Raw genomic sequence first — 22,636 nt, forward strand, 5'->3', positions numbered from 1 at the left:
TCCTTACCTAGCTGGTACAAACTACAGATACTCAGTGGGGAAGAGTCAGATGGTAGTGACTGTGATAGGTGTGAACCAAATTTCAACCAGACAAAGCTCAGCTGGCATAACACCAAGAGGGAGAAAAAAGGTCAAAAGAAGCAGTACTGGGGAACTCAGTCTGAGATAAATGATAGTACCCAACACTAGCAGAAGGAAGAAAATTAAGAGGAAGACCAAAGTCTCTTACTTTAATTTTAAACCATTGGCAGATCAGAATAGGAAATAAATTGGAATGGAGCAAAGACACGAAACTGGGCAAATGGGGATGGAGATGGTATCAACACTAAGGCAGGATCCAGACTAGGTCTCTAGGTAACATCACCCCATCAATCAGCACTTATCGAGCACTTATTTTATGCCAGGCTATTGTGTTGGACATAGGAGTTACAAAGATAACAATGAAATGGTGTCTGCCCTCAAGAAGCTTAAATTCTGTTAGGGAAGATAATTTGTAATTATCAGAAGTTCCTCACGATACAGATTGTGCTTCTGAAGCCCAGTGTCCAAGTTCAGGTCCTTGAAAGTATACTAAAGATAACTTCATCTTGCAGGGGATAGTTAAAAAGATGACTTAACTATCTATTTTGGTCTTCAATGGGAATCTTCCAAGTAAAAGTTAGAGGTCATTGGAATATATCCTAGATGAATAGGGCCAGGATCTTTGGGTTCTGGTTGAATCTATATGTTGGTGGGAAGAAAGAGAATAAGGAAAAGGTTGTAAGTAGTGAGAGATGGAAGAGAGGGAACATGTGAGAAATTGTTTTAAATAGGAAAAAAACAGCCTATTGGCTTTTGGTAAATTTAGGGGGGGAAATCATGTGGTTCACTACATTCAATTATACATTAGCGATTTGGGCAAGATTACTCCCTAAGCAATTAGAGGGACATACCTTTGCCTCTTTAGCTTGTTGGTTTGTTCATTGGTGCCTCACTGAGAGCCCAGGGGATCCTCCTGGGTTTGGTCTCCATCAGCTAAGACTGGCTGGATTGGGACTGATGGAGAGGAAAAGGTAGATTCTTCTTGAGAAGCAGCACCTCTGTGCCTGCAAAGAAAAATAAATAATAGACAGATCGCTCTCACTCATTTTGCACTTTTTCAACTTTTCCTTGTTAAAAAGATAAATCACATTGCAGCAGAGTAGACCTGGTGTTTAAGTGGAGCTTGAGGGAGTCTGTGCATGTTCTCCATTTCCTTTCCCAGGGACTCTCCCTGGGAATCGTTAATGTTAGCTTTGGGATAGAAAATATATGTACTAAACAAATTTATGACTTCTGAAGGTCTCAGAGTGGACTTAGCCAATCCAAATAAAGTCAACAATCAGGACAATGACAAAAGTCCTACAGACAGGAACAAACATGCTTACTCACTTGGTAAAAGTTGGATATTTATTGCAATGTTTCTGAATATCAACCAAGAGAAAGATAGATAGCATAATGAATAGAGTGCTGGCTTTGGAGTCAAGAAGACTTGACTTCAAATATGGACTCAGGTATTTACTAGCTGTGTATCCTGGGCAAATCACTGAATCTCTGCCTCAGTTTCCCCATCTGTAAAATGGAGATCACATCAGCATTTATATCCCAAGAATCTTTTGAGGATGAAATCGGATAGTATTTATATATTTACTGTGCAACCTTTAAAGTATTATATAAAGACTATCATTCTTTTGGTTTCTCAATCAGATCCTAGCTTTTTACGAGTTATGGTGGGCCAGTTGACCTGGTTGCCTCACAGATAACTCTCAAATTCTCTAAACTCTCAATTCTACAATGAAAGGTGGTTGCTGAACACTTTCCTTCTTAAAGGACATTCTAGAGATGTCTCCATGCCTGTGACCTCTTCCGACAATCGGTGAGTTCCTCCTAAGAACTTCCATTTAAGAAAGCACTTATGACAGCTATGCTCACCTCTAATAGGAGTTCTCTTTCTTCACTAGAATGTAAGCTCCTTGAGATCAGGGACTGTCTTTTCTTTTGCTTATCATTGTGTCTGCAGGTAGGAAGCATTTACAATCTGTTATAATTTGGGGGGGAAAAGATGACTTAACTATCTCATGCTGCCAGAGAAGCAATATGTATTAAAAATAAGATTTGGGGAGCAAGAAATGAGAACCTTACCTCTCCCTGTTATTCATTCAGTGAAGGGCTGATGAGAAAAAGATATTTAGTAGTTGGAGATATTATATATCTCCAACATGTGTTTTTCCCTTCCAGGAGAGTCCAAGAACTTAAGTAGTATCCCAAGACTGAATATCTTTGGGTGTGAAAGTCTTTGAGTCTAAATGGTTTGTGTATTTGGTATTAGTAGAGATAAAAGAAAGATTCTTCTGAAACACTGGGGAGTTGCTTGTTCAGTGGACTTAAAACTATGTTTGACTACTGGACAATGACTAAATCACAGAGAGACGCTAAGAGTCTAGGAGACACTTATACTGAACTCTATTACCCTGCTTTCAACACCGAGTTAGTTCCCTTCCATGGACAGCTTATGGGCTATTTGAATGTTTTATATGTTTTCCATATTGGCTTTATACACTCCATTGAATCCTTTATATTATCTGAATTTTTTGCAGAGTGAAATAAAGGCCATATTCTACCTATACTGCTATTTAAATGCTTGTATAGGAGCTGAGGATCCTGTTACCTACAGTTTTGAAAATTTAGACACAAGCTATATTTGAGTTATGAGTGGAGACTTTATTGGAACAAATTCTGGGTAGGAGAAATTAGCTAAAGAGAACATGAACACATTTGTACCTGTCCTCCAGGTCAGATGTAACTCTCTTAAGGTGAGAAAGGTCTGGGCCAAAACTTACAAATAATTCATTATTGTGTTCCCAATTATTTTCTGTGTGATTTAGAGTTAGTCATTTAATAATGTTTTTTCCCTTTAGGTTCAGGACCTTTGGAATTTTTTCTGTATAGATAACTTTCAGTACAGAAGCTTTTTCCCCTTAAGCATAACAGCAGCTTTCCTGTAGCTCAGGTAGTCATCAGAAGCACCAAAAACCTAAATAATTCATCCATGGTCATAGAGCTAGTAGATGTCATAAGACGAGGAACCTCAGTTTTCTTGATTTCTTGGTAAGCTAATCTAGGTATCTCTGAGGGGAGGACTTCAGTGAAGTGGGAAGCTGGGAATAGGGAAATTATAATTAGAAAGTCAATCATAGAGCCATAGATTTTGAGGTCAGTTGACATCAATGAGGCAGCTAGGTGGTGCAATAAATAGTATCAGCCCACTAGGCAGGAGTACCTGAGTTTAAATCCAGCCTCAGACTTTCTTTATCTGAGGGACCCTGGGCAAGTCATTTAACACTGTCTGCCTCAGTTTTCTCCTCAGTAAAATAAACTAGAGAAGGAAATGGCAAACTATCCCAGGATCTTTACCAAGGAAACCCCAAATGGGATCATGAAGAATCAGACATGACTGAAATGACTGAACAACAACAATATTATCAGCAACTTTAGTTGACATCACAATTATCTGATGCAAGTTATGGGACACTGTGATCTCAGGAGGTCCAATGGGGAAGAACAACATGTATAATAGTGTCAGTAGATTGTAGCATGCCGACAATGGTTACTTGAGAGCAAAATGTATCATGCAAGACTCGCATGCTGTAATTCATCTCCACAATGCAATACCTCCACAATGCAAATATTCTCCTCCCTGGAGCAGATTGCAGCCTACCTATACCTTCTTGTTCCATGTGGCTCTTCCTGTTCCCCCCAATAAATCCTATACTATAAGGTTCACTCAACATGTTGAAAGCTTTCCTTTATTTCCTTTATCCTTGACCTTACAAGGAGACCAATGGAGTATATAAGCTGTCTCTTCTTTCTTCTCATTGCAGAACTTGTTCACCTCTCTTTCTAGTCTGATGTGTCTTAGATGATATTTTCTTCACCAGAGCTATCAAATTCAGTCCCTAGACTCCTAGTGGCAGCAAAACTCCAGGGTGCAGCCTAACCAGATTAGAATATAATTGGGAAATATTTAACAAAAAATAAAAATACAATGTAGCAAAGGCACTGTTAATTTGTGGCTTAATAAACCAATTTGGAGCCAACAGGGATCCATTTTTATTTGATTTTGATACTATTGTTCTATGTAATATTAAAGGTATAAAAGTCACGAAAACATCACTGAAGGAATGTAAAAGTAAAGGAGTTGTCCTAAACACAACGCTAAGTTTGGAGTCAGGAAGACTGATTCCAACTTTAATGAATTAGCCAGGTGACCATGGGCAAGTCACTTAATCCCTAATTACCTCAATTTTCTCTTCTGGAAAATGGGGATGTTAATAGCATCTACCTCCCAGGGTTGGGGTGAGGACCAAATGAAGTAATAATTTAAAGTATTTAGCATAATGCCTGGTACATTCATTATTCATTATTATTTATTATTATCATCATCATCAATGTCAGAACAGATGGATAGCCACAGAATATGAAGATCCTTAGATGGAGGCTACCCCAAAATTAAGATCTTCTATGGGGAAATGATGTGTGTATGTTGATACTCCCTCCCTCAACCTTCTTTGCCCTTGTATTGGAGGGCTGGAAATCTCCCAATGTCATCCTTTATAAAAAGCAGAAACTAGATTTTTAACCCTCTGCACTTCACATCTGCTTCAATATCATGGAGCAAGACATTCCCCCGTTGGTACTCCCTAGTGTCCTAGACCTTCCCCTACCTCCACCACCCCCCCCGTACCCAACACAGAAGCATTTTATTCCATAATGCTGAAACCAGGCAGAGCAGCAGATACAAAATGAAGTAATTTGACAGTGCATCTTTATAAAGTATGACTGTATTTGTTTTGGTCACTGAGCTGGTGAGAAGCCATATACCACTTTGTTTTTATCATCTATGGCATGGGGTTAACAAAGTAAAAGTCACAGAAAAGACAAAACTCACATATGCCCATAAAATAACAGAGAAATAGAAATATGCCGGCAATTCCAGAGAAATCACAAGGTAACATGGATCAGAGATAAATGAGCGGACAAACTGTTAGGACAATGGAAATCCTGAGCTGAGATTTGAACTTTGACAAGGATGAGAAAGGTTTCTGAAGTGAGATGAGCCTCCAAGTTAAGCTGGAGATGGAGGAATAAAAGAGCAGAGGGAGAAGGGTACTAAAGGATTCTACTGACAGTGAGAAGCCCATTTCTTGCGGAGTGGAGAGTTTGTGCAAGGAATGGCAATTAGAAGGGACATCCTCTGACAGAACAGAGGAGCTACACAGCCAATGTATGTTAGAGGCAGCACACATGAATCGGTGTTTTCTTCACATTGAAACGAGCTCACTATCTACTATCCAAACTGCCTTCCATTCAAAAGTCTCTATAGCCCAGAATTTTGTGATCAAGGGCATGATCATTGTGTCTCCATGCTCATGGTCATCTGATGGATGTCAGTCATATCTCCCTTCTGCCCTGGTCTTCTCCATCTTAAAAAGAGCTCCTTAAATCTGAATAGAGTTGCCCCTTTCTGAGAAGACAAAGGAGAAATACATCATTTAGGACATTGAAAAACAGATTGGGAGAAGCACCAAGAAATATACCAAAGGATCAATTTCTTCTCAGCCCTTGGGCAACACATTCACTCACTCTACCCATTTCCATCTTTAGCCACTGCAACAGCCCAGGATGTGATTAATCTATTCTCTGGGCTGAGTTTAGTCCAAAGGCTCCCCCAGTCTCCCAGGAATTCTCTCTAAATGCATTTTTTGAAAGTAAAGTCTTTTTTTTAGCCAAGGGTTGGGGAAAAAAATAACAACAATAATACAACCTAAATCCAATTTTCAATGTAGCTTTCACAAAGAGGGGAAAGAGCCCACATCTCAGGGCCCATAGCCCAGCAGACGGTTTGCCATTTTTGTTTCGATACAGTTGTTCTGTAATTCAAGGAGTAGCTCAAATGGGAAAAGCTGTCCATAATTGCTGGCAGGGCGAACGGTCTGCATTAATGGAGTGTAGGAAAAGTCTTTGGGGAGAGAACATTAGAAAAATGGCAGGCTGGGGTTAAGACTCAGGAGGGTTATTTTTTATTTGTGCAGGAACAAATTTCAGATCCTTTTTTTTTTTCTTGCTTAGATTTTTTTTGCCTTCAAAGCCCCAGATGAATAGAAAAAAAAAGTGAGCTGAATTGGTTCCAATTTTCAGTGAGAGTGCAATTCCAATTGATTTAAAGTAGAGAGCAACACAGGTAATGATCACAGAAAGAGCCTGGAATTAGTCAATAAATAAGGCGCAAGGTCCCCAGTCCAACTTCTCTTTCATTAGCTTTAAGGGATGAGAATAAAAATATAGGTAGTTTCATTTATCAGAGTCCTAATAAAAGCTTGTAGTGATGTGTCCCCAGCTCAAGCTCAGGCACTGGTAGTATTTAGCTTTAATCCAGAATTTACCTCCAATTCAATCCCTGCTTTAACACCCAGGCCATTCACTTAACTACTGTAGCCTCTGATTGCATCCCTTTTCTGCTCTCAACCTTAAAACCCCAAAAGCAGACTCCTCATGATTTTTGCTCTACTCATAGAGCCGAGATAAAATTTGTAGCTGAAGTTCTGTGTCCAATAACAACCTCCTTCCATTGTTCCATCTCTACAGGGGCCACCATCCTTTCCCTGATTGTGGATCAATACAGAATATACTTATACAAACTGGATCCCCGCCTCCTTCATCAAGTCTTTAATGGCCTGGTGGAAAGAGTGCTAGAATTAGAGTCAAGGAGCCCTGCTTGAATGATCAAATCCCAGAAATGTCATATTATTATAAATGACTTTCCTTTTAAAAACTTTGTGTTCCAATATGACCTACTTGGTGGTTCTCAAACATGATGCAATCTCTCATACATTCTTCACCTTTTCTTGCATCCTGGACCATTTGACATTCTAGGGATGCCTATGCATCTTTCTCCAGAGTAATGTTTTTAAATCTATTAAATATAATGAAGAGTATTGCAAAGAAACCAATCCTATTGAATTATAATTATATATACATTTATGTATTATACATATATATGTTTTAATAACTTATTTTATATGTATATGACTATTTAAGCTTTAATAGCTTTAAATTGCATAAGACCTTTGGGAAACTCTTTATAAGCACTATATATATATATATATATATATATATATATATATATATGTTTATATAAATTCACACACATGCATTTCCATTTCCATATACATATATACACGTACATATAACTACAAAATATTTTAGGGGAAAAGGGGATTAGTATGGCAGGTGGAGGATATGGAGCTGAAGATAAAAAAAAAAAACCCTCACCTCATATAGAAAATTACTAAAGCCGAGTCTAGAATAAAACTAAGGACTATAAAGGGAATACATAAGAAGGCCCTCTGAAATTCATCCACAAGTACTGCCCCTGGCCCCCAAGAGTTAGGAACCTTGCTGCATCTGGTCTCATCTCTAACCTCCTATTTCTCTAAGCTGTTGTTCCCCATGTCTGAAATGTATTCTCTCTTTATCTATTCCCTTTATAGTCTCTAGTTTGATTCAATACTCATCTTGAGTCATTCTCCAGAAAAGGCTTTTCCTTATTCTGAGCTCCACACATCCCACCATGCTAGTTCTCTTTTTCCTTTAAAATGCCTTGTAGTTATATATGTGTGTGTATGTGTGTGTTTATATGTCTGTATGTATATGACTATATGTGTGCATAATATGTATATACATATATATTACATATATATGTATTTAATATATATTTATACATATATATTTATATATAATATTTATTTACATATATACATATATGTATATATAATATTTAAAGAATATTCTAAAAGTCAATGTTATTTTAAGCTATTAAAGCTTACATACATATAATACCCAAATAAACTATTAAAACTTAATTGAGGAAGACTATATGTGTGTATATGTGCAAGTGTGTATGTCTGTGTGTATAGGTAGAATATAAGATCATCGAGGACAGGGACTAATTCATTTTTTGTACTTATATTCCCAGTGCTTAACACATTGTAGGTACTTTAGGCATGCTGATCAATTAATTAAATAATTAAATTGTCAATGCCTGTGTAGGATCATAGGATCACACTTAGAGTTAGAGAGGGCCTTAGAAGGCATTGAGTTCAACCTCCCATTTTTACAGATGAGGAAACTGGGGCCAGAGAAATATGATCTGACCAAATTCCCATTTATCAATGAACAGACTCAGGCTTTGAATTCAGCTCCTCTGACTCTAAACCCTCAGCTATTCATTACTATATCACGTCTCCCATCCTTAATTTCAATCTCAGCAAAATGAAGACATGGATGAATAGATGACTTCTAATTATGGGCAATGTATGATGTGATGCACATTAAATATAAAAGAGATACATAGAAGGCTGGAACTGGAGGAACTCTTCCCGTTGTTTATTTTATAGGCTAAGTGATGTAGTTGAAGAGTTTTGGACTTGGGTTGGGAAAGATCTGAGTTGAAATCCCACCTTAGACACTTACTGGCTATATAAACTTGAGTAAGTTCCTTAACCTCTTATATGTATACATGTACATTTGTATATGCATGCAATCTCCTAGTCCATATGTTTATATTTGTACATATATTTATATACATGTTCATATTATATTTCTGTGATTGTTGTTGTTGTTCAGTCATTCACTCTTGTCTGACGCTTTGTGACCCAATATACCATACTCTTCTCTTACAAAGATACTAGAATGCTTTTCCATTTCCTTTTCCAGTGGATTAAAGTAAATCGAGGTCAAGTGACTTGCCCAGGATCATACAGTCAGGGTCTAAGGCCAGATTTAAATTTTGGTCTTCCTGACTCCAGGCCCTACCCTATATCCACTGAGCTACCTGTCTCCTATTTGTATGTATACAAACATGTACATGCATATTTCTGGACTCACACAAATACACAAATCATTTTTGTGTGTACATCAGAGACAGAGACAGAGAGGGGGGAGAAAGAGAGAGACAGAGAAACAAAGGGAGGGAGAGAATACAGAGAGAGAGGCAGGGAGGGAGGGAGGGAGAGAGGTAGGAAGGGAATAGAGAGACAAAAACAGACAGACAAACAGAGACAGAGACAAAGAGAGAGATAGAGACAGAGAGAGAGAAATGGAATGAGAGAGAGGTGGAATGAGACAGAGAAAGAGAAAGAAAGAGACAGAGGGAAGAGAGAGAGAGAGAGAGAGAGAGAGAGAGAGAGAGAGAGATTCATACATGCACACAGAAGTGAGGGGAGAGAGAGAGAGGGAAAAGAAGAGGGAGAGAAGGGAGAATGTGATTTCCAGGTAAGGGAAAGCATTGGCAACCAAAAGGATCACTATAGGCTAGAGATGTCATCTAATCTGAGCTCTGAAGGAAATAAAAATTCTCTAAGATAGGGGAGGGGAGGGGCAGTGAGGGAGAAACATACTTCAGCATAGGTGATGTCCTTTATGTTTTCATTTCTTGGATAACCTATAGATGTGACCCTGAAACAGCACTACATGAGATTTTCATCCATAAACATAAGGAAACATAAACAAATATAGATTGGATAAAGACAAAAGGTGTCAACTAAAGCCTATTAGGAAAAATAAATAAATAAAAGGTAACATATCGCCCAATCCAATCCCATCTTCCAGGTAGGTCAGTGCCCAAGACAGATGGATACCTGCCGGATCTGGAAAATCCTACCAGGAAGGCAGCAGCTTTTAGTTATTCTGGCATTGAGTCTTCCTGTTAGTCTAATCAAATCCTTTCATGTTGTTTTTGAAGTCCATGCTAGTGAATGCAGTAGCCTGAGGGAAGCAGGGTCCCCTCCAGGCAGGTAGAAGAGGAGACAGAAATAAATATAAATACACACACAAATAAAATACAAAAGTATTTCAGAAATATCAGAAAAGGGCATATGTGGAAAGCATCATTTGGGCTTTAGAAGGGAATCAAGGACTCTAAGAAGCAGAGAGTTAAGCAAGATCTGAGTTCAAATATTGTACAAGTCTTTTAGAGTTTCTGGGACTCGGTTTTTACATTTGGAAAATGAAGAGATTGGGTTAGATGGCCTCCTTTGGCTCTAAATTTGTGTTGCCATGAGCTACCCTGCAGCATCTTAAAGAAGTCAGGGCCTGATAAGATGATGATAACTCAGTGTATGGAGTTAGAGAGAAGGGGAGAAGGCTGGCTAAGGTTAGTGGGAAGGGAAGGAGAGATGATAATAGATGAGTCCAAGCAGTGAAGATGTGGGTCCCTCCTCCCAGATCCACTGACCTGAAAGAAATAGCTGAGCCCTACATCATTAGCAGCTCAGCTATTTCCAGCCAGTAGAGCCCTTTACTGACCTCTTCCTGTCCATTGACTGCTTCCTGTTGATTTCCCCCTGGCAATCCTGGGAATAAATGGAACCAGAGTGAGAATGTTTGTGAGAAGGATCTGGGACCTTGACCAGCACATAGATTTTCTTCCTGACACATCTTCTCCCACTCTTCCCATCATGGACAACATACCTTGCTCTTACACATGCCTGGTGAGCCAATATTTATTCTTCTCAATGTGACCTAAAGAGCAAGGGGCCTTGTTTATTTCTGTTTTTTGGTGTCCCCTTTATTATGCAGTCCTCAGAATATAAATTAAAATATGGAGGATTATAAAGGAAAACAAAGATTAGTAAATTTTTTGAAAATTCCCCTTCATCCAAGTTCCCCTGACAACTCTCCTTTGGATCTTTTGGGAGCTGGGCACTTTAGGATTAAAGATGTGAGGCCCTTTCCAGGTCTAAATAAAAGATCCACTGATCCCAGGACAGGAAGAGGAGGCAATTCCAATAACTGGACTCTGTCAATGAGTGAATGAACTCAAGGGGCTGAGATTCCACCGGAGATCTGTGGCTAAACAGGGTCCAGGGATTTCAGCCCACGGAACATTTCATGTCTGCTGAGGGACTACCTGGAGTTGAATGAGATTAATAATGAGAGAGAGTGCAAGGGTGAGGACATGGAGGGGCAAGGGTTTCACTGATAGTTATTGAAGCAGCTGTCAAAACCTGAATTTTTTTTTTCTTCAATATCTGCCTCCTTTTCAAATTAGATTCTGTGTTCCTTCACCCCTCCCACTGCATTGCCTTACAAATTAGTTTCCGTGCAATATTATACCGATGTATTGTTCAGCTTTGCTTCTCTGAAGACCTCCAGTTGCAAAGAAGATCTTCAAATGAAATATTAATTTTCTTGTAACCCACATTAAATTAATGTCGCCTTACTTTTTTTTTTTTTTTTTGAGATTGTTCTACAAAAACTTTCGATGAGTCCATTCTCTGCTTGCTAGGAAGAAATGAAGGAAGTCCCAGCTCTACTAGTAATTAGCTGGGTGACCTTGGGCAAGTTAGCTCCTTCTCTGGGCCTTAACATCCTCCTTTGGAAAATTAAATGGTAGGGCCAGATGATCTCAAAAAATCTCTTCTTGCCCAACGGTGGCTAGTATGTTGGATTAGGAATCCCAGCCTCTGGTACTTACTAAGGATGTGGAGTTGAGCCATTTCTCTAAGCTTCTGCCTTATTTTCCTCATCTATAAAATGGGCATATTAATATTATAAAATCCACTTTGAAGAGTTAGTGTAAATTTCAAATGAGATAATCTATTTTAAGTGCTCTGCAAATCTCTAGGAGTGCTTTCAAATAATTTCCATCCTCCCTTTCTCCTTTCTTCCCTTTCTTTCTTCTCTCCTTCCCCCCTTCCTTCTTTTCCTCCATCTCTCCCTCCTTCCCTCTTTCCTTCCTTTCCTCTTTCCCTCCCTCTCTGTTTCCTTCCTTCCTTCCTTCCTTCCTTCTTTCCATCCTTCCTTCCTTCCTTCCTTCCTTCCTTCCTTCTTTCCTTAACTCCTTTTCTTCTTTTTTCCTTCCCATATTATTCCTCCTCTTTCTTACCTTCCCCTTCCCTTCCTCCTCACCCCTTTCCTCTCCACCTATTGAATTCCCACCTATCCTTTTTGTTGTTTGTTCTTCTTGAAGAAGACTATGATATCAGAGAGGTGATTCCATGACATAAAAAAGAATTGGATTTAAGCAAGGGAAGGCTGTGAAAAGTCACCAGACTCACTTTCTCTTCCAGTGACAACATATAGATCAGGATGACTGCAGATGGCCCTGGACCCAGACCTATTTTAAAGTTCATCACAAATGCCATCTCTTTGGGGAAACTTTTTCTGAATCCTCATGGCAACCTTCCATTTGGCTCATATTTAACACTTTGCTTATGTTTTTCATTAAATTAAAGTGAATTACAGTTATTTATATATGTGTGTGCATATATATGTATGTATGTGTGTGTCTATGTATACACATATATACATATATAGGAAGGAAGGAAAGAAGAAAGGAAGGAAGGAAGGAAGGAAGGAAGGAAGGAAGGAAGGAAGGAAGGGAGGGAGGGAGGAAGGGCGGGAGGAAAGAAAAAGAAGGGAGGAAAGGGAAGGAAGGAGGTAGTGAAGAGAGGGGATGAGGAAGGGAGGGAGGAAATAGAGAAAGAAGCATTAATTAAGTACCTACTATATACCAGGCACTATATTAAACCCTTTATAAATATTTCAGTTATTCCACACTATAGCTCTGTGAAGTAGATATTATTATCTCAGTTTTACAGATGAGAGAATTGAGGCAGTGAGAAGTTAAATGATTTTCTTGGGATCATACAACTATTAAATATCTGAGGCAGAATTTGAACTCAAGTCTTCCAGATTCATGACCTAATGCTTTGTCCATTATCATCAGTTATTGATTTGCTGCTGCACCCCAAGGTCCCGAGTACCTTTCCATCTGACATAGTTGACATAACCTTGATGCATTTGTCTTTGCTTCTCATATTAGAGTGTGAATTTCCTAGGATCAGAAACTATCTTATTTTTCTACAAAAAGTACATAACACAATACTATGAATACAGTAAGTGTTTAATAAGGATTTTCACCCATTCATTCATTCATCATAATTCCCTTATGGTGCCATCTCCTGTGAAATGTGTAGAATTTTGCTGGGTGGGGGCCATTTGAAAGATACAAATCCACTTACTTGCCCAGCTGAATGAGAAACCACTGTTCCTCTTCTTCTAATCTGGTATAAATAGCCTATACTGGTGAGGAGTATTCAGTCATCCCCTCCAGACATAGCCGTAGCTCTTTGAGGAAGTCTGCCTTGGGACTCCAAACAAGCTTCCAGGACTCCTTGGCCTGTGAAGGTGAGACAAAAAAGAAAGATCTGACTCTTATTTGAAATAACGTTGGGACTCACAGCCACAGTGAAAATCCATAATTCGGCCCCTGTGGGATGCAGACGGGTTGTAACTTTCTAGCTATCTCTATATTTCTTCAAATCTAGTTTCCTACATGTTCAGTGAGCATAGAACCAAGAGTCCAATAAATATTCATTGCATGTCTGTGATGAGAGGGAAGCTCGACATACTGGAATGAGCCTTCGTTCTGGAGGTAGAGGAGGACTGGGTTCAAATCTACCTCTGAGGATACTCTCCATATGATCAACTCACTCCCTGGGTCAGCTCCCTGTTGCTCTCTCTCATCTGTTAAATTAGGAATTGGAGAGATAACCTGTTAGTTCTAGATCTATGATCTAATCATGGGAAGGCTCATAGTAGATGGGCAGGTCATGGTATAAAGATTTCCAATCAACTTAGGCAGAACTTACCCACATAGAAAGTATTCTGAATCACTTCATTTCAACCAATGTCAAGGGATACAGTGTCCCTAAACTGAGGTAGCCTCAGATGGAAGATGGATGAGAGTCCATATCAGTGAGAATAATGATTTTGTTGTTCACTCATTTTTTATTTGTTCTTGTCAAGATATCACTTGTCAATGTAGCTTGCCAGTTCCTTCTCTAGTTCCTTTTATGATGAGGAAATTGAGCTAAGGAGAGTTAACTAACTATCACATGGTCACAGAGCTAATAAAAATCTGAGGCTGGAATTGAACTCAGGAAGATAAGTCTCCTTGAGTCCAGCCTTGGCTTTCTGTGCATTATGCCTCCACCTAATAGTTCAACTATGCTGATTCTGTCCTTTGTGATCAGGAAACCCCTGTTTCTGAGAAACCCAACAGTGAGAATTCATAGCACCTCATAAGTAAACTCAACTTTTATATTTATACTCATTTATTCCCAAATCCCTCACCTTACAGAGGAGGAAACTGAGGCACAGGGAGTTTAAGCCCAAGATCACACAGATGGACTCCACATCCAGCTCTCATCCCTACTTGAGCACTGTAGCCATTCCTTCTATTCCCATTCCACAGATGAATTAAATCAGGTTTAGAGTTTAATGATTTGCCCAACATCCTACAGCTAGTTGATGGTAAACTTGATCTCAAACCCATCTTTTAACTACAAATCCAAGACTGTTTCTATTACAACATGGTTGATACCCTTTCTCTCACAAGGCATTCTAGGAGCTTTATGTTTCTAGAATCCATAAACATTTTTCTATTTTTCAGCAGAAGGAGAGCAGAAGCAGTGGAAAGGGTCCTCCATTTGTCACAAGATGACTTGGGTGTAAAATCACACCTTGCAAGAACCTCAGAACTTATATGGTCCACCCCACACACACCTGACACCACCACCCATCCAAATGATGGAACAATAAACCACATCCCAGAGAAAGAAAGTGAATTGGTGAAGGTCACAGTCACTGACAGGGCTTGGATCTGCCTCAGGATCAGCCACTAACAATGCATGGACACCAGGGGCAGACAAGGGAAAGGAATACATTAGCAATTTCTTCTTGCCGGAATCATTTTGTGATCTGCTCTTTTTCTTTGTGAGCCTCAGGAGAATGTCCTCCCTTATCAGGGAGATGCTTTCAAAGGCCTGCCTTTATTCCCCATCTCATCGTGCATGGAGTTCACTACTCCTTCCAAAGAGTTGGGGACAAATGAGCAGACTGCGTAGATAAATGGACATTTTTCTAGATACCATTCTGAAAAAGAATAAAGAAGGATCTGGAGTGCATCAGGAAAGCCTTTGGACATCCAGGCCTTTCTGTTCTTTCAGTTGTTATACTCAGGGCTTCTTCAGAAAGCCTTGTTATAGGAGATAGAGGGCATGTCTCACAGGCGATATAAGCTAATTATGTCCCCTAGGAGTTGTCCTGGAGAAGGCAGCCCATATCTTCTGGGTCTCTGGGGTCCTGATTAGTTCCAACACACCTTCCCCTTTTCCACCCCAACCTTCTATTATGTCCCCTACTGAATCCAGCTGAGCTTAATTTTCTATTTGCTTTATTACTCTTCCTGAGGATGATTGTGCTTCCCAGTTGTCCACAGCTCACCGGGGGTTCCAAGGAGGACTCATTGGGGCTTCTGATTAACCTGTTGCCTATTTTAATGCTAGTTTTCCAGGAAATTAGCCTTGTTCTTCCTTTTAGACCCTTGGCAACCTGCTCCCCAGTCACCTCCCTACCGTTGGACTGCCTCATTTATGAAAGTAGTTTGGCCTCTTTTGGGTTCCTCGGTAATTGAGGTGATTACTCATTCCGTCATTGAACAAATTTGGGAGCTAGCAGCTAGCCCAGGAATCCAAAGCTCCAGACCTCTTTCTGCTTGCTTGAAATGCTTTTTTTTACCAGAACTTGGGATCATAAATTTAGAGCTTTTAATCTGGACCTTAGAGTCTCACTTCTTCATTTTACAGACAAGAAAACAGAGGCATACCATTCCAATGATCTTGTGATGAAGAGAGCCATCTTCACCCAGAGAGGATTGTGGGAACTGAGTGTGGACCACAAAATAGCATTTTAACTCTTTTTGTGGTTTGTTTGCTTACATTTTATTTTTTTTTCTCATTTTTTCTTTTTGATTTGATTTTTCTTGTGCAGCAAGCTAGTTGTATAAATATGTATGCATATAATGGATTTAACATATTTTTACCATGTTTAACATATATTAGATTACTATTTGTCATCTAGGGAGGGAGTGAGGGGAAGGGAGGAAATTGGAACACAAGGTTTCGCAAGAGCTAATGTTAAAAAATTATCCATAAATATGTTTTGAAAATTAAAATTAAAAAGCTTTAATAAAAATAATAATAAATAAAAAATAAAACACATTTCAGATATTAAAAAAGAAAAACAAAAGAAAATTGAGGCACGGAGTGATTAAATGGTTTCCTTAAGGTCAAATAGTAAATATATGAAGCTCAATTGTACCTAATGCTTTTCTGACCCCAAGTCCAACATTCTATTCATTTAATTATTATTTAGAACCCAGAAATCTCTAGGAAAATTGGGGATAGACTTATTTACTGAAGATATATCAAAGATTCCAAGAACCAGGGTGGTTATGTATCTGATGAATAGAAGAAGGATGCTAAAGAAAAGGACCTATACCATAACTGGACTCTACCATTACTTGGTGGAAAGAACATCTGATAGACAGGATGTTTGATAACGGGTTTTAGTTCTAGCTCTTCCACTAATCATCTCTATGGAGGGTCCTTCCTCTCTCTGAGATTTAGCTTCCCCTCTACAAAATAGAGGTTGGGTTAGACCCTGTCAGCTCTAGAATTATGTAGTTCTATGGTTTCTTTACATGAGCAAATAAGACCCTTGCCAGTTCTGGAGCTGCCATCTCTGGTTCCAAGAAGATTCAATATGGTCATGGTCTGAAAACCACAGTATCAAATTCATAGAACCAAGGGAGCAAAGAATAGCATGGCCTAAAGCTCAAGGTTAGAAATATATGCATTAGATCAGCAAGTTACCCAATCCAAAGATAAGAACATTCAATTTAAGTGGATCAGTGGGTTCCAGATTTTCCAGAGGAAGAAACTAAGCATCAAATGGGGAAGCCATTTGCTCAAGATCATATAGGACATTAACGGTAGAGCTAGGACTTCTTTCATTTCTTCCTAGCAAGAATAGGATGGACCAATTTAAAGTTGATTGGGATGGAAGAAGATCCATTAAGGAAGAATATAAAGAATTGGGTTATTTATGACATCCAGGTTTATAATCAGTAAATGGAAGGCACTAGAATTAAGAAGGATTGGGAAAGATTTCCCTTAGAAAGTGAGATAGTTATGCACACAAATGAGTTGTCCAGGCCTAAAAAGGGCTACGGATACATTGTGTGACCACAGGAAAAAAAAGTGAAACCAACTGAATTATTTGAAGATTAAGACCATGGCCTCATTAGTACTATTCTCTAGCTGATTGAGCTAATAAATTTTCTGAGATGAGACTGCTCACGGTCATGCTTCATCTGATTTTTTACAAGCCTAATTAGGGGAAACTTTTTTTTTCTCTTTGATATGAGGAAAGATCTTGAGGAAGAAACCTGAATTACATTCCTGAGGCCGACCTGAGAAATTTGAAAAATAATATCTCTTCCTTAAATACCAGAGACCCTTCAAAAGACTCTCTAGTTGTAATTTTTTTTGGTCTTTGATCAAAACACCCTTAATTCATCATTCTGTCACCAGCCCATTACTCAATAATCATTGCTAATCACAGTCAGAAAACAAGCAATGACAACAGAATGGAATAGCAGAATGGTGCTTCCAGTTCAACCTATACTCATCCAACTATAAGGGACCTTTAAAAAGCACCTAATATAATCCAACAATTTATAGATAAGGAAATATATCTAAAGAGAACTGGCTTGCCCATAATCCCCTCGCTCATTATTCTCAGAGTTGGGTCTAGAACCCAAGTCTCAAGCATTAATAATATGAACTCCCCACTACTCCATCCCAGGAACTCAGGCTGCTGGCAGTTTCTGTCAAGCTCATTTCAGAGTTCTCTCAATCCTCCTGTGCCCTCCACCTCTCCAGGGCTCAAAAGTTTGAAGCAATTCTTGGCTCACCTGATGATGATCGGAGCTAGTTTAATAATACCTTCCAAAATTAAGCAAATGCCTCCTAATGAGAATCAGTGAAGAGTGACAACAACTCTTCATTAATTCCTAACCTTCTGGCAGTCCTGGGTTCCTGTAGTTAATAAGGCATTGCTATAAAAGAGGCAAGAAGGAGAACGTAGTAGTTGGTTTGGTCCAGAGGGGCCATGGAGAAATTAGTGATCTGTTCTCCATTTTATGGTTGGTAGAGGAGGTAGGGGAGGAAAGGAGGAGAGAAATTCAACCTCTGACCTAGGGTGGGAAATGGGGAGAGAACATCACCCTCCACCCCACACTCCCACTTCAAACACAAGCATGCACACATAAATACAGGGATACAACCCTTATAAGCGAAAACAGGTAGGAGGAATTAAGTTGAACCAGGAGAGAAAAGGAAAACCAAGGGGAGCAAAAGCTAGTTAGTACAATCATGGTCCTTGATGGAATTATAAACAATAACAGCCTTTAATTGATTTGGGCCTGCTTATGTACAGAGCACCATGCAATACACAGCAGAGAGACAGAACATTTAGACTGCTTGACTTTTTAGACCTCTCTGCCTCCCCCTTTCAGTGGCCCTCTCCCCTGCCTTGGACACACAGTTCCCTGTTTCTGTTCACGTTTCTCTATTCCAGCATCCCACCTAACCTCAAATCTTTGCAATGGGCAAATTTCGGCCCATGTTACAGGGTTACCATCTCCCTCTTTCCTCCATCCCTATCCATACTTTATTGCCTTAACTATTGCTAGATTTGGTTTAATTTTAGAACAAAAGTTTCATATTAAAATTAAAATAGTGAATTTCTAATACCCATCAGGACCGGGCCAAGAAGTCATGTAAAAGGCTAAAGCAATAAGTGAATTTAGAGTTCATCTAATGAGACATTTCCCAACCTCACAAAGCTATCAGGTCCTCATGTATTAAAATATATGCAGTAAAAATGCTCTGAATCTTCCTTTTCCCTCCAGTCCAGTCTCCTTTCTCCTTTCCTGCTTTTTATCCCTGCTGTGCCAATGCTAAGGGAGTCAGGCAAGCAAGCATCTTGCTGTATTTATTAAAGATCTACTATTTGCCAGGCATTGTGTTAAGCTCACGGACACAAAAAAGGCAAAAAAATAAAAAAATAAAAATAAACAACAAAACCAGTTTCTGCCTGCCCTCAAAGAGCTTATAGTCTAATAAAGGAGATGACTTAATAATAGCAGTAGTTGACATTTTGTGGTGTCTACTATGTGCCAGGCACTGTGCTAAGCACTTTACAAATATTGTCTAAATTGAGTCTCAGAAGAACCTTAGGACATAGTTGATATTATTATCTTCATTTTGCAAATGCAGAAACAAAAGCAGCTGGGCAGCACATCTTCTTGAATTCAAATCTGGCCTCAGACACTTACCCGCTATGTGATCCTGAACAAGTCATTTGAGCCTGTTTGCCTCAGTTTCCTCATATATAAAATGAGCTGGAGAAGGCAATATCCAACCCCTCCAGTACATTTGACAAGAAAACCTCAAATGGGGTCATGAAAAGCCAGATGAACCAGCATAACAACTACTGGGATTAAGTGACTTGCTCAGGATCACACAGCTAATAAGTGTCTGAGGTTGAATTTGAACTCAGTTCTTCCCATTGCCAGTCCAGCATTGTAGCCACTATAGCCACCTAATGACCTCTATGTGACTAATAATGTACAGACAACATAATTTCAAGATGAACTGGAGTTAATCAACAGAAGTAAGACATTAGTATCAAGGGACATTTATGAGATTTTAGCTGGACCTTGAAGGAAGTCAGAATTTGGAGATGAGGAACATGGGGCATATATTCTATGTTTGATTTAAGAAATATGAATTCAATCCAATCCTCCAGTGGAAAATGATGCTCAGAGGAAAGTGACTTATTTCAGTAAGTCCTAATAGGACTTACTGGGAGAGAACTGAGACCAGAACAAATCTCAGCTTCCAAATCCAAACTATGGATAACTCCTGTGTCCTTGACACCAGCCCACAGCCACCTCCTTTGGAAAAGCGTGTTTGAGACAGCATCAAGGCTTGTAGATTTTGAAAAAATAATGGCAAAATGTATCATCTGAGGGAAGGGGTGGAAATGAAAGGACAGATAGAATTTGAAATTCAAAACTTAAAAAAAGGTTAAAATGTGATTTTTACATGTGATTGAGAAAAAAATAAAATATTATTTTTTTAAAAAGAGAGGATGGCATATTGGGAAGAACACTGAATAAGCAAAAGAGTTGAGTTGGAATCCAATTTTTACTACTTGCCAATCACAGGATTTTAAAGTTAAAAGGAGCAGTAGCAGCCATTTAATTCATGTCCCAAAAGGATCTGCCCAAATCCTAAACCCAGCAGGTCAGCCAGTCTGTGCATGAAGACCTCCAAGGAGAGATCTCCAGAGACAACTCATCCCACTTTGGGATAGCTCAAATTGTTAGAAATATATTTTCCTCTCTGACAGAAAGTCTAAATTTTCCTCTTTGCAATGTCAACCCCTGGGGGTCAAAGAGCACTTTTCTACATGACTGAATTGCAAGATATTAAGGCAATTCTTACCCTCCCTAAACCCTACCCAAAGATTTCTCTGGTCCAAAAGCAAAGATCCCCAATTTCTTCAACTAATCCTCCTATGATAGAAACTATTCTTGTTAGTTTTCTCTGGGTTCCTTCCAAACTGTGGTTCCCAGAACAAGACATGGCCCTCCAGATGTGATGGGACCTGCATCTTTGTTACCTGTGGAATCTCTGCCAAATTCTCAGTTTCCTCATTCACAAAATGCTGCATTTAGATAAAGCAATTATTCACAATCTGAGTACAGGGATCTCCTTTTAACAACAGTAAAAAGGATAGGCCTTTGGATGACAGTAGTTGTACTTTTTGCATGCGTTGGCTGAAAAAATTCATGTTGACTAAAAGCAACTAGGAATTTGGTAATTCTTCAAAATGAATGTATATTTTATTAATCACCGCAGGATCTATATACATTTGAAAAATACTCATGCTAAAAGGAATGAGATATAGTATGGATTTGTTCTCTAAGATGTATGTTGGTTTATTTATTACAGTGAGATATTGAAAGAGATTGTAGGTACTTCTCTGAAGCTTCCAGAGATTAGAAGTCTGATGAAAGCAATGAAAGTTTATGCCCTAGAGCTGGTCCCACATCCAACTTGCTTTGGTATTCAGATCTCAAGGCAACAAATGCCCATGGATTTGTGAACCCCTTGCAATAATTCCAAACCAAACAGGCTGGAAATCAGACTAGATTATTTCTAAGGTTGCTTTCTTTTCTAACATTTTATAGCATCATTCTATCTTCCCCATTTGTTTGGCTGTCTGCCATGCTTGAAATGTTCTCCTTCTATACATCCACTTCTTTGGAATCCCTGCTTTCTGTCAAGACTCAGTTCAAGTCAACAGTTATGTGAGTCATTGAATAAAGGGCTGGGCCTGGAGCCAGGGAGACTAGAGTTGCAATTTAACATCAGACTTTGTCTGTGTGGTTCTGGGAAAGTCATGTAATCGCTATGCCTCAGTTTCCCCTTATGTAAAATGGGGCTCATACCAGCACCTCCCTCCCAGGGTTGTTGTGAGTCTCAAATGAGAAATTTGTAAAGTGTTCTGCAGATCTTAAGCTGCTATTGAAATGCTACCTATAATTTTTATTAATTCAACCACCACTTTCTTCATCTATCTTTCTCTAGTCCCTCAGATACTATTACCTTCTTAACACTCACCTTCCCCAAGGTTACTTTGCATCTGTTTTCTATATATTTTGTACATATCTCTTCTATATTATCGCTAACTTTAGAATTTCAGTTCCTTAAGGAATAGAGACTGATTAATTTTTGTCTTATCTCCAATACCTAGCATGGTTCTTGGAATATAACAGGTGCTTAATAAATGCTGGTGGACAGCATAAGTAACAGAAAGATTATGAAAAATCTGACTTCAGGCCATACAATTCCTTGAATCTTCTCAGAATAGGCTCCCACTTGTTAGGGAAAGTTAAATATCTCATTGGTCACCCTGATTTCTGGCAACAAAATCCCAGGCAGCCTCTCGGGGGTGGCTACCAATTATTAGGAAGAACAGAATCTGGAAAGGATGTGATAAACCAGTGTCAAGTAGAGAAACTGTGAAATCTATTTTAAAATTTAGGAGCTGTGATTCTCCCTCTCCCTCCTTCCACCTTTTTTCTGTAAACTACAAGACAAAAAACTAACTGAATTAAATCCCCTTTATGTGGAGAAAGAGGCTCTATTGGGACTACTGCTGCTACTAAGCAAATTTTAAGGTCTTTATAGCTACACGTGGAATGGTGGGCTACTTAACCACCAAAGTGCCAGAAAAGAAGGGGGGAATGAAAATCCATGTCACTTGAGCAGAAAAGAGATGTGGATGGCATTGGGTGGAGTTTATAAGATCTGTAGGGCCAGGTATAGGCTCTGAAAATGGACTCACTTCCCCAGTTTCCAGAGTATTTTTTTTCCAGAAGCTGTTTTCACAAACCAAGAAAGAACCTAATCCAACCCTACAAATTTAAAGGCTGGGTGGTGACGGTTCAGAGCATCATGAATTTATAGCCGTAAGGGACCTCCAACGCCGTCTCATCCCACTCCACATTTTTGGCCTTGAGTTCATTTCATCTAAAGATCAGTGAAAAGAACTGGGGATGTGAAGCCTGGAG

The 22,636-nt window shown here is 39.1% G+C and overlaps 1 long non-coding RNA gene across 1 annotated transcript in view; it reads right to left on the reverse strand.

Moving 5' to 3' along the window:
- Positions 1–252: 252 nt before the first annotated feature.
- LOC116423449 overlaps positions 253–22,636 on the reverse strand; it is a 49,731-nt gene continuing 27,347 nt past the window's right edge. Inside the window, exons 3-5 of the long non-coding RNA XR_004234066.1 lie at positions 13,104–13,261; positions 933–1,085; positions 253–720 (exon numbers count right to left, since the gene is read on the reverse strand). This is a non-coding gene — a long non-coding RNA (uncharacterized LOC116423449). The remainder of the gene's footprint in view (positions 721–932; positions 1,086–13,103; positions 13,262–22,636) is intronic.

This window comes from Sarcophilus harrisii, chromosome 4 (genome assembly GCF_902635505.1).
Source record: "Sarcophilus harrisii chromosome 4, mSarHar1.11, whole genome shotgun sequence".
Lineage (NCBI taxonomy): Eukaryota > Metazoa > Chordata > Mammalia > Dasyuromorphia > Dasyuridae > Sarcophilus > Sarcophilus harrisii.